Source organism: Prenolepis imparis, unplaced genomic scaffold, assembly GCF_030444845.1.
Source record: "Prenolepis imparis isolate NDT839.2.m4 unplaced genomic scaffold, iyPreImpa1.0 SCAF_1, whole genome shotgun sequence".
In the NCBI taxonomy this organism is placed as follows: Eukaryota; Metazoa; Arthropoda; class Insecta; order Hymenoptera; family Formicidae; genus Prenolepis; species Prenolepis imparis.
The window spans coordinates 26,646,572-26,658,609 of NW_028141159.1; the positions used below are offsets into that span (position 1 = coordinate 26,646,572).

Genomic DNA, 12,038 nt, shown 5'->3' on the forward strand with positions numbered 1-12,038 from the left:
GGGGCATATCACTTCCAGAAAAAATGTATACTTTTTACATCTTGTAGTAAAAGCTTTCTCACCGCGACATAAGCAAGGTAGATTGAGAAAGATTTTTTTTCCATTTTCCAGGGGGGTGGGGGCAAGTGCTCGTTTTGTCCCTCCCTGAGGACGACTATGATTGTAATAAAGATTTTTACAATACATATTTTTACAATACAGTCTCGATTGCAACAAAATAATGTATTTTTACAATATTCTGAATAAAATATAGAATGGACCCCTTCCCGTCCATTCTCGTGAGAACGCAACCAATATATGTGTTTCGTCTCTCCGATTATAATTTGCAATCGAGATTGATATAGCTTTTTCTGGTGAATTGTAGAATATAGATTTTTGAAATCTATATTCTTACCAGAATAAATTTTTTTAAATATAAAATTATACTTTTTTATCATTTTGGAAAAGGTGAGAGTTTATTGCTTTCTAGAATTGTATAAAAATGTTCTCTCATACATTTAACATTTTTAAAATATTTTTCCTCGCAAGGATTGCCTCCTAAAGCTACAGTCGTGGCGAAAGCTGCAGCATAAATTCCACAATATACGCCATCAGGTTGTATTTGAACCTTTTCAAAAATTATGTCACTCGAGCTTATTGTTGGATAACGAAGATGTATATAATTTTTCTCTTTAGCTACCAATTTATCGTATGTACAGCCAGGTAGACTATCGTACACGCGAAGTTTGGTGCCGTCAAAGAAAATACATCTCCAATGCTTACTACAATTCCCTTCAATTATTTGTAAGCTATTATCACTACGACTAGCTTTAATCATGTGAGGGTATTCTATATGTAGCACACTTTGCGTTTCGAAATGAGAAATTTCTCTTATAATACACAAAAATAAATCCAACGATTCATCGTTTAATTGACTTGTCATACCCAAGATGTTATCTTTTACCAAATAAAGAGGAGCAAACGTATTTAAAAGTTTTTCATTTCTTTTTATATCGTCTTCAGATATATCTTGTTCGTTACGTGAGTAACTTATAATAATACAATCATCATCTTGCTCTTTATTTAGAGCAATATCAGCAATATCAGTCATTATTGCTTCCATCGAAACGTTCGGTTTGAATCGTTTGCTCTCTTCTATGTCATTTTCACTTTTTATTATATTTTGTCTCTTTATTTGATTCATTATCAGTATTTTTTTACTGCTTCTTCTTTAGCTTCTATAATATATCTTGGATTTCTGATTGGCATATGTCTATTGTGACGACTGTCCAAGATTTCTGGAAGTATGCATTCGTTATAGAAGCGTGTTAAGAAAGGCAGCATTTGATTTCTCAAAAAAAAATTATCTGCCTCAATGCGCAATATTTTCATGCTTTGTGGAGTCCAAACAGCAAAAATACAATATTCTCGCTGTGTTATGTTCAACTGACCTTGAACTTGATAAAAATATCGATGATTTCGATTTATTTTATGTGGATCTTTTTTATCAAAATACCTTTTAAAGAAGGCCATGTCTCTACAGCTATTTCTGCTGTCAAATGCTCAGCTGACAGAGGACATTTTATTTCCACTAGACCATTTTCATCAATAATTCCGTCAGGAGAAGCACCCAAGCACGGATTTTCAGTATCGATAAATAATCCGCAAGGTTTTATTTCTTTATTTAATTTTATAGCCAATTCTTTCCTTGCTACTTCTTCGTTCTCGCGACCATATTTTAGGGCTGCGGTATCAATGAACGAAGGATATAAAATGGCTTTTACTGTTGTTGCACAAGACGTTGTTGGTCTCATGCGACATACAGGTCCAAAATTGGATGCTGTCAGCATTTCTCGTCTCAATGATAACCATAATTCGAGTCCCTTTGGCTTCTCGTATCAAATTCAATTTTTTTCCAGTTTCTCGCATTTTCGGACAATTTTTCTAAATGATTTTGCCGAAGTTGCTCAAATACATCAGATGGAAGATCTGGTTTTTGAGATTGCGGACCATAATAACGATCTGTTCCTGTCTCTTGTTTAAATTTTTTTTGCCTGCCTTGTACCTGTCGAGATTCTCTGGTTTTTGCAACTTTTATTTGTCGTTGTTTTTCTAGTTTCTCAACAATAGGCGGAACAGTTTTATCCATGCTCTTATGCAATTCTGTAATGGCTTGTTGCGTATTAAATTGCACAGCTGCTGCCACAACTCTGGCATTGTAAGAGCCTCGTTTACCAAAATGAATGCGCTTTCCACCAATTTCTTTGTAGATTATCGAATTAAACGATTCTGCAGGATTATTGGTTAAATTCAGCAATAAGCTGTCGGAATAACCGCTTAGATATGTGATAGCGCTTTCTATCTTTTGATATAAACCATGTATTTTTAAAAGTGCAACATAATTTTTGTTCGTTTTACTATCCTTCTCTTCGCATATACGACCGCGTGCTTCGCATCGCTTATGTTCGCCAAAAACATGGCTAGGAATGTTCAATATATCTTTTTGCAATTCCATAGCCTTATAATGTTGAGGTGTTTGTTGGTCTTTTCTTCGTAATTCGGCTGCCTTTTCTACCTCTTTTCTAATATGTTTAATGTTGTTTTTCATAACATTTCGCAACTCTGTAAAGCCACGCTGCCTCTGCGTTTTTGGCTGAATTGTCTCTGCCACCGCTTTGAGCTTTTTACACAAATTGCGAAGTAAATGATTTGTGCATTCTATTTTTTTTACTGTAACCATATGTTCATTATATGGTCTATTATCAATAATAGCCTGATAAACGCTACTATCACCATCGGCAATAACTGTTTTAAAAATCAGCCCATGCATTTCGAGGCTACATTTGAAACCTTCTGCGATGGCATCGCTCTCCATCCTTGTGGAGCTTTCGTTGCGATCAAAATTTTTATAACATTTGTGAGCTTTTGGTTCTATACCTTTTCGCTCTGCTATATCACATATTGCGCAAAATTTATTGCGGACACCGACGAAGAGAATCTTTTTCGTACAATAACCAATTATAGCTCCGATACCGGAAGGAGAATTGTAGGCACTGCCATACGATCTCTTCATCCAACTACCATCCGCTACAACTGTTATGTACGGAATACCGTTTATAACTTCGTTTCTCTCAAGAGCGAGTTGCTTTTCAATTTCGCCAGCCATTTTCATACTTTCCATGGCTGTTTTTTCAAAAGCATCGACTAATTTTTCTCTATTTTCTATGTACTTTGGCTCGGACATGGAAGGAATATTCATGATTGCACATTGCTCATTCAACTGGGCATAGCCAATTCCTACTGTAACAGTTCCTGCTACAGCAGCCATACCAATGTCTAATATTTCCGGCTCTTCGGGTTCTGAGCAGATAGTGGCTTCAGTATTGCACATTTGGCACTTGAAAGTAAAATGCGTCTTCAACTCTGCGGTTCTAGTTTTTATGAGTTTCCAATCTCTAAATTGGCACTCTATTCCTTTCATATGATTATTGAATGATCTCTGGACTTCATTCCACATATGAGAAATGTCGACAATGCGACGGCCTTGAGGCAAGCTTTCCTGGATACGATTCGTATCCAGAGGGCCATTTTCAATAACAAAATAATTGTCATCTTCGCAAAGTTCGACATTTTCCTCTTGGCCTTGAGGCATGCTTTCCTGGATACAATTTATATCCAGAGAGCTATTCTCGATAACAAAATAATTGTTATCTTCGCAAAGTTCGACATTTTCCTCTTGTCCTTTGGTTTGAGTCTTCATGACTTTCCAATCTTTAAATTGGCACTCTATTCCTTTCATATGATTATTGAATGATCTCTGGAGTTCATTCCACATATGAAAAATGTCGACAATGCGATACCCTTGAGGCATGCTTTCCTGGATACGATTTATATCTACAGGGCTATTCTCGATAACAAAATAATTGTTATCTTCGCAAAGTTCGATATTTTCCTCTTGGCCTTTGGTTTGAGTCGTTATCACTTTCCAATCTTTAAATTGGTCCTGTATTCTTTTCATATGATTATTGAATGATCTCTGGAGTTTATTGCACATATGAGAAATGTCGACAATGTGACGGCCTTGAGGCAAGCTTTCCTGGATACGATTCGTATCCAGAGGGCCATTTTCGATAACAAAATAATTGTCATCTTCGCACAGTTCGACATTTTGACTACACTTATCTGTATTTGAATTTGACTCCAGGCATTGCATCGCAGGTACTAACGATTGGGTACTAACTTTCGAATCCATCGTATCGGATAATAATTCCACCGATTTCTGACAATCGATGGATTCGTTGTTAGTATCTTTAAACGTGCTATTTCTGGAGTCATTTTGACTACACGTACCTGTATTTGAATCTAACTCCAGGTATTGCATCGTGGATACTAACGATTGGCTCGAATCCATCGCATCGGAGAATAATTCCACCGATTTCTGAAAATCGATGGATTCATTGTTAGTATCCTTACACGTGCTATTCCTGGAGTCATTTTCTTCTTGGCGCTTTATCAGGTTCAGCATTCGTCGCCTGCAAAAAAAATTATGTTAATATTGTTCAAAATAAGTGTGTCAATTATATCATTTTATATAATAAAGAAAAAGTAAAATTTCTGAAAAATAAATACAGTCTCTTGTTTAGAAATCTACATCTAACTAAAAATAACTATATTACATTATACACATACAATAGATAATGTAGTATCAATGTCTTATATTTTATAAGAATCAGAAGACACATATGAACCAATGTGTATCTGATGTGAAAAATAACCAATTCACGAAGTCTCTGGTATATAAATATCTCTTTTTAAATAACCAGAACGCACATGCAAATCGTTCTGGGAGAAAATATTTTTAGAAGCAACTAGCAGACGAATAAATCGTCTCTGGTATATAAATATGTTTTTTAAATAACCAGAACGCACATGCAAATCGTTCTGGGAGAAGATATTTTTAGAAGCAACTAGCAGACGAATAAATCGTCTCTGATATATAAATATCTTATTTTAAATAACCAGAACGCACCTGCAAATCGTTCTGGAAGAAGATATTTTTAGAAGCAACTAGCAGACGAATAAATCGTCTCTGGTATATAAATATCTTTTTTTAAATAACCAGAACGCACCTGCAAATCGTTCTGGGAGAAGATATTTTTAGAAGCAACTAGCAGACGAATAAATCGTCTCTGGTATATAAATATCTTTTTTTAAATAACCAGAACGCACATGCAAATCGTTCTGGGAGAAGATATTTTTAGAAGCAACTAGCAGACGAATAAATCGTCTCTGGTATATAAATATTTTTTTTTAAATAACCAGAACGCACCTGCAAATCGTTCTGGGAGAAGATATTTTTAGAAGCAACTAGCAGACGAATAAATCGTCTCTATAAAATATTTTTTTATAACTACTGCTACTTTAAACTACTATTACTAAACTACTATTATACTACTACTATTTCTACTAATTACTATTTTAAAAAATGAACAAGAGACTGCTTTATTTTTAAAAATTTTTATTTTTTTCGAAATTACTTATATATACATATATATGTATGTTATATAAAGAAATACATTTTCAAAATATTTTAAATTTATGCACATATTTTAATTTTACAATTAGGCCTTTTTATTCAATTTATTTATTTATTATTTTTAAAAATTTAAGCATTTTTTGCAAAAAGTCCATTCAAAATATGGTGATTTAAAATTATATATATGTGTGTGTGTGTGTGTTTTACTGTATAAAACCACAAATGTCGGTTCCTAAAATTAACACATAAATCCTAAGAATTACCAAAATACTTTGTAAATCCAAAAATAAAAAACGGTCTTTACTTTGAAGTCTTACCAGTCACTGTTCAGAAATGTAAGAATTTACCTACACTTGTAATAAAAAATCGAAATTTAATTTTTACAGGAAATAATGCTAAAAAATGGATAAAAATTTATACCGAATAGGTTTATTTTTCTTTGCTTTGCATAAAATTAAATAGATTGAGTGAAAAAAAAATTAAATATATAAACCTTTTTTTTATAATTTTTTGTAATAAAAAAGAAACTTACTAAAAGAAAGGAAATGTTCTTTGGCTCACTAATTCTTCATATTACCAGAATTACAAGCTTTACTATTTTCTTTTATAGCTTTGAAGAAAAAAAGCTTTTATATATTATTATTACTCAAAACATTCAATTTTATAAATCTTAATTATTATTAACGATCGCAAGTCAGAAAAATAGGAGTAGTGGAAATGATCGACCAAAACCAGCAAATAATAAATTTATTTAAATTTCACGACGTTTCGACCATATGATTGTGGTCCTTTTCAAGTGAAACTGAAACAAAATTTTTTACATATCGTCGGTGACACAGAACACTTTTAGTATAACCAAGCCCAATTTACAAGAGATACTCATACTTACAAATAAAATTAGTTACAATTACATCTCAATTATACACGATTGTCATTGTACAGCATTTTTTATTAAAAAGTCAAATAAATTGAAAGTGCGAGACAGCAGATAACATATCCTCCCGAAGGATCGTCACAGAATAATAGATTTCAAGTAAGCTTATTTACACGACCTTAATTATTTTGTTATAGACATCATTTAAACTCTCTGTATCCTTCTGTGAGTTAATGTTATTATCAAGTTTTTTAATGTAAAACATTTCGGCTATCTCTCTCTTCCTTACATGTTTTTCAGTATGTAAAACATTATATTTATTCCAATCGAAATCATGTTTATGCTCAGACCGATGTTTACTTATAACAGAATGTGACGTATGATGCAATTTCATATTATTACAATGTTCTTTAAACCGTGTACTAAGATGTCTCTTCGTTTGTCCTATGTATGCCGCTGGACAGTCATTACAATTTATTTTGTAAACGACGTTAGTCGCGCGATCTCTAGTCAAAACATCCTTGCCACACTTAATGAGGGTATTCAGTTTTTTAGGGCATCTATAAACGACTTCCAAGTCGAATTTTTTTAGAGAAAATGAGATACTATCACTAATGTCACTCACATAAGGTATCGAAATGTAACGTATTTTTGTCGGAGATTCAATTTTGTTCTCGTCAATATTACTATTCTTATTATTATATTTTTAAAAATTAGTTCTTTTTTGTAAAAATCGTTTAATAATATTTGTGGGGAAGCCGTTATTTAATAAAATATTTTTAACTATTTCTATATTTTCTCGGTGAAACCGCTCATCGGATAATAACATCGCGTGGTCAACCAAACTATAAATTGTATTAATTTTAAATTTTAACGGATGACTCGAAAGAAAATTAATATATCTACCCGACCACGTGGGTTTTCTGTACCAATTCGTTATAAGTTTGTTATTAGAACGAAACACAGTAGTATTTAAGAAATTTAAGGACGAGTTACATTCTATCTCATATGTAAATTTCAGACGTTCGTGATAATTATTGAAAGTGGAAAGTATATTATCTATTTTATCCCTTGGTATTATGACAAAGATATCATCGACATATCTATAGTACACGGGGACCTCAAAGCCCAAAACGCCCAAGTAATGTGATTCAAGGTCGTCCATAATTATATCGGCTAAAATTGGTGATAGCGGAGAACCCATTGGGCTCCCATATATTTGTTCATAAAATTGCCCTTCAAACATAAAACTGGTTGAGTCAAGAATGGTTTCCACAACATATGTAAACTGTGTTAAATTTAATTTCGTATTCTTCGAGATGTCATCCCAACGCTTTTCAATTCCCTTCATGACCAAATCTTTAGGAATGTTGGTAAAAAGCGAGGTGATATCCAAAGAGATCATTATTTCGTATTCTTTAATTATTCTATCCTTTATATTTTTTTAAAACGACCAACCATCATTTATATGTGAATCTGGCTTTCTTATGGAACATTGTATAATGTTGTGAATAGAATTCGCTAAATTGTAAAACGGACTATCGAGTGACGAAACGATAACACGTAAAGGAACACCGTTCTTATGACTCTTAGGAAGTCCGTAGCATCGTGGTAAATTGCCGTTTGTACAATTCAAATGTTTATACGTTCTCTCATCTATAATATCATTAGAACGCCATGATTTTAACAATGTAAAAAATTTTGTTTCAGTGTTTCACTTGAAAAGGACCACAATCATATGGTCGAAACGTCGTGAAATTTAAATAAATTTATTATTTGCTAGTTTTGGTCGATCATTTCCACTACTCCTATTCAATTTTATGTGTCAGAAAGAAAAATAAATATATTAAAAATTTTTTTCCATTTTTTATCATTATTTCTTGTAAAAATTACTTTTACTACAAGTCTAGGTAAATAACATTGATTGGTAAGACTTTAGTAAAGACCGTTTTTTATTTTTGGAACAAAGCATTTTGGTAAATCTGAGAATTTACGTAAATTTTAGGAACCGACATTTGTGGTTTTACAGTAAGAAAACCCATCACAATATCATTGACTTTTTCCAAAAAATGCTTGAAATTTTAAAAATAACAAATAAAATAATTAAATAAAAAGACCTAATTGTAAAATTATTTAAAATATTCCTTGAAAATTTATTTCTTTTTGTAAAGTAGAATTAAAATAAATTTAAAATATATAAATCTTTTTTATAATTATAATTGATTATAAAGTTATTAATTTTCTTGTTATAAATAAATAATTATATAGTATTAGATTTAGAGAAAAAAAAATGATTTATACAATTATTATTTTGATGGATGAGAGCAGTAGTTGCATAAAAGATAGATTTTATTTTAGATTATATAGATATTGTGTGTGTATGTATATATATGTATATATATAAAATTTATATATATATATTTATCTAATATATGTGCACAATATACAGGGCATTTCGGTAAAAGTGGGCCATCTCTAGTGGACATGTAGAACAGATAAAAATGATCCTATAAGTTTCTAAAAAATTTTTTTCTATAACGCATCGAAATACTTGTCTAAAGAATTTGGAAAGTATTTTTCTAAATAATTCTTATATTACTCTGTAGATTGTATTATTTTTATGTAAAGGCCAATATATATATAAATTCCTTGATATCATATCGGAGAGCCAAGGGCGGATTTTCTGAACATACTAAACTTATATCAAAAAGGGGGGTTAGAGGGGAGTCGGGAAATAAATCTCGAAATGAGATTATTCCCAAATAAAGTCTTATAATATAAGAATTAGTCTTAGTCAGTGTTGGTCAATAAAATCTTAAACCTTGTTTAAAAATTCGACTGGCAAATCACATCTTACATATTGTTATTTACACACCTGGACCTAATAATGGTGTTGATTGAAATTGTTTATCAAGGCAGAGAAAAGTATAGAATCGAAGGGTCTGAATAGCTCAGTTGGTGAGAGCAGTCGCCCGGCAAGCGAAAGGTCTCGGGTTCGATTCCCGATTCAGCGACTTTCGGATCTATATTTTTCTCGCCTATAATTTTATAGGGGGGTTAGAGGGGAGTCGGGAAATAAATCTCGAATTGAGATTATTCCCAAATAAAGTCTTATAATATAAGAATTAGTCTTAGTCAGTGCTGGTCAATAAAATCTTAAACCTTGTTTAAAAATTCGACTGGCAAATCACATCTTACATATTGTTATTTACACACCTGGACCTAATAATGGTGTTGATTGAAATTGTTTATCAAGGCAGAGAAAAGTATAGAATCGAAGGGTCTGAATAGCTCAGCGGTGAGAGCAGTCGCCCGGCAAGCGAAAGGTCTCGGGTTCGATTCCCGATTCAGCGACTTTCGGATCTATATTTTTCTCGCCTATAATTTTATAGGGGGGTTAGAGGGGAGTCGGGAAATAAATCTCGAATTGAGATTATTCCCAAATAAAGTCTTATAATATAAGAATTAGTCTTAGTCAGTGTTGGTCAATAAAATCTTAAACCTTGTTATATCAAAAACTTTAATCTATTTTCAAGACCTAAAAATAATTATTATACTACAGAATGATATAAGAGTTTTGAAAAATACTTTTCAACAAGTATCTTCATAAAGATGCGTTATAGAAAAAAATGTATAGGAAGTTAGAGGATTGTTTTTATCTGTTCTACATGTCCATGAAAGATTGCCCACTTTTATCGAAACATCCTGTATATACGCAATATCTAAATAATCTAAAATCAAATCTATCTCTTTCAATAATTTTATTCAACTACTGCTCTGCTTCGTCAAAATAATAATTGTATTATTATCTTCAATTATAACCATAAAAAAATTTATTATTTTTAGATTATAAATTTTATGTAATATATAAAAATAAAATAAAATAAAATACTAACTCATATATATATTTATTTATATAGTATATGCATGTATAAGTGAATGCATGGATGTAGGAGAGAGAGAGAGAGGGGGGGGGAGAGAGAGGGAGAGAGGAAGAGAGGGAGAGAGAGAGGGAGAGAGAGAGGGAGAGAGGGAGGGAGGGAGGGAGAGAGAGGGAGAGAGGGAGAGAGAGAGGGAGGGAGAGGGAGGGAGAGAGAGGGAGAGAGAGGGAGAGAGAGGGAGAGAGGGAGAGAGAGGGGGAGAGAGAGGGGGAGAGAGAGAGAGAGAGAGAGAGAGAGAGAGAGAGAGAGAGAGAGAGAGAGAGAGAGAGAGAGAGAGAGAAAGCTTCATTTATTACGCGCTCTGGGACAAGTCCCCTCAAGCGCCACCAGTTAATACAGAATCGCACTATAGCGAGTATATAAGATACAGGCATGTATGTACAGCAAAAAGAAAAAAATAAAGAAAAAGAATGAAGAATACAGAAAAACAAAGTAGGTATAAAAAATAAAAATACAATGATAAAATACAATAAAATAAAATACGCAAGATAAAATAAGATAATTAAGATAACAGTAACGATAACAGAAAGATTAACGGAAACCGGCACATGTACAAGAATCAAGTCCCCCGACCCGATCAATCATTTCAGAGAGAGCAATCGTAATTTTAAACCGCAATGAGATTCAGTAGGTGCCCATACAATCTCTGTTTGAAAATGGCTAGTGTTTGAGCATCTCGTATGTACGGTGGGAGATCGTTCCAAAGCCTGACGGAGGCAAATCGGAAAGAGCGTCGGAAAAGCTCAGTACGACAGAGAGGAAGGACCAGTGCATCCTCAGGCGCGCGAGTAGACCGCTTCGAGACTTTGCCCCGCAGAATAAAATTCTCAGAGAGAAGGCGGGGAAGCTTTGTTCGCAGAATGACAAAGAGTTGACACCCAACGAAATAGGCACGTCTAGTCTCAATTTTTAATTGACGCAATCTTCTGTAGTAAGGGGAGATGTGAACATCCGCCCTAATATCAAATATAAATTTCACGCAGACGTTCATGGCCCTATATAATTTAAGATTCTGTTCGGCTGTAGTGTCTGTGAAGGCGGCACAGCAGTAGTCTAAATGCGGTTGGATCAAGGTGGTGACCAGTCTAGTTCTAAGTTTGACCGGGAAGAGGCTCTTATTGAGTCTAAGTCGGTATAGAGCAGACCGAATTTTTTTCACGATAGCAGTTACCTGGCTCTCCCACGATAGATTACTCGTGATCGTAACGCCAAGATACTTAACGGATGACGAGAAATGAATGTTCGCGTTATCCACAACTATTTTTGGAATAGTGAGCTGGTCCAAGGCGTTTATATATCTTGAGGTTCCGAAGATGATCGCCTGAGTCTTGTCAGTGTGGAGGATAAGCTTGTTCCCAGAAGACCAGTCAATGACAGCTCGGATGTCTTTATTGATCCTCTGCATTGCCTCCGCCAGATCCACAGGTCTGCAGTGATAGTAAATCTGCAGATCATCCGCGTAGAGATTATATTTGCAGAAACTGAGCACATGTTTGAAGTCCGAGATGTACAATGTGTATAGCAACGGGCCAAGGACCGAGCCCTGTGGAACCCCCGCCCTGATGAGAGCAGGACGCGATGTAGCGCCCGTGTGACAGTCTCTGATCATCTGAGAACGATTTGACAAATACGAGTAAACCCACTGCAGCACAGAGTCAGAAAAATTAAGGCACTTCAGCTTTCTCAAGAGAATGTGATGGTCGACTCT

The 12,038-nt window shown here is 33.8% G+C and overlaps 1 pseudogene; it reads right to left on the reverse strand.

Moving 5' to 3' along the window:
• Window positions 1–433: 433 nt before the first annotated feature.
• Window positions 434–12,038, reverse strand: part of LOC145938797 (uncharacterized) — a 12,127-nt pseudogene continuing 522 nt past the window's right edge.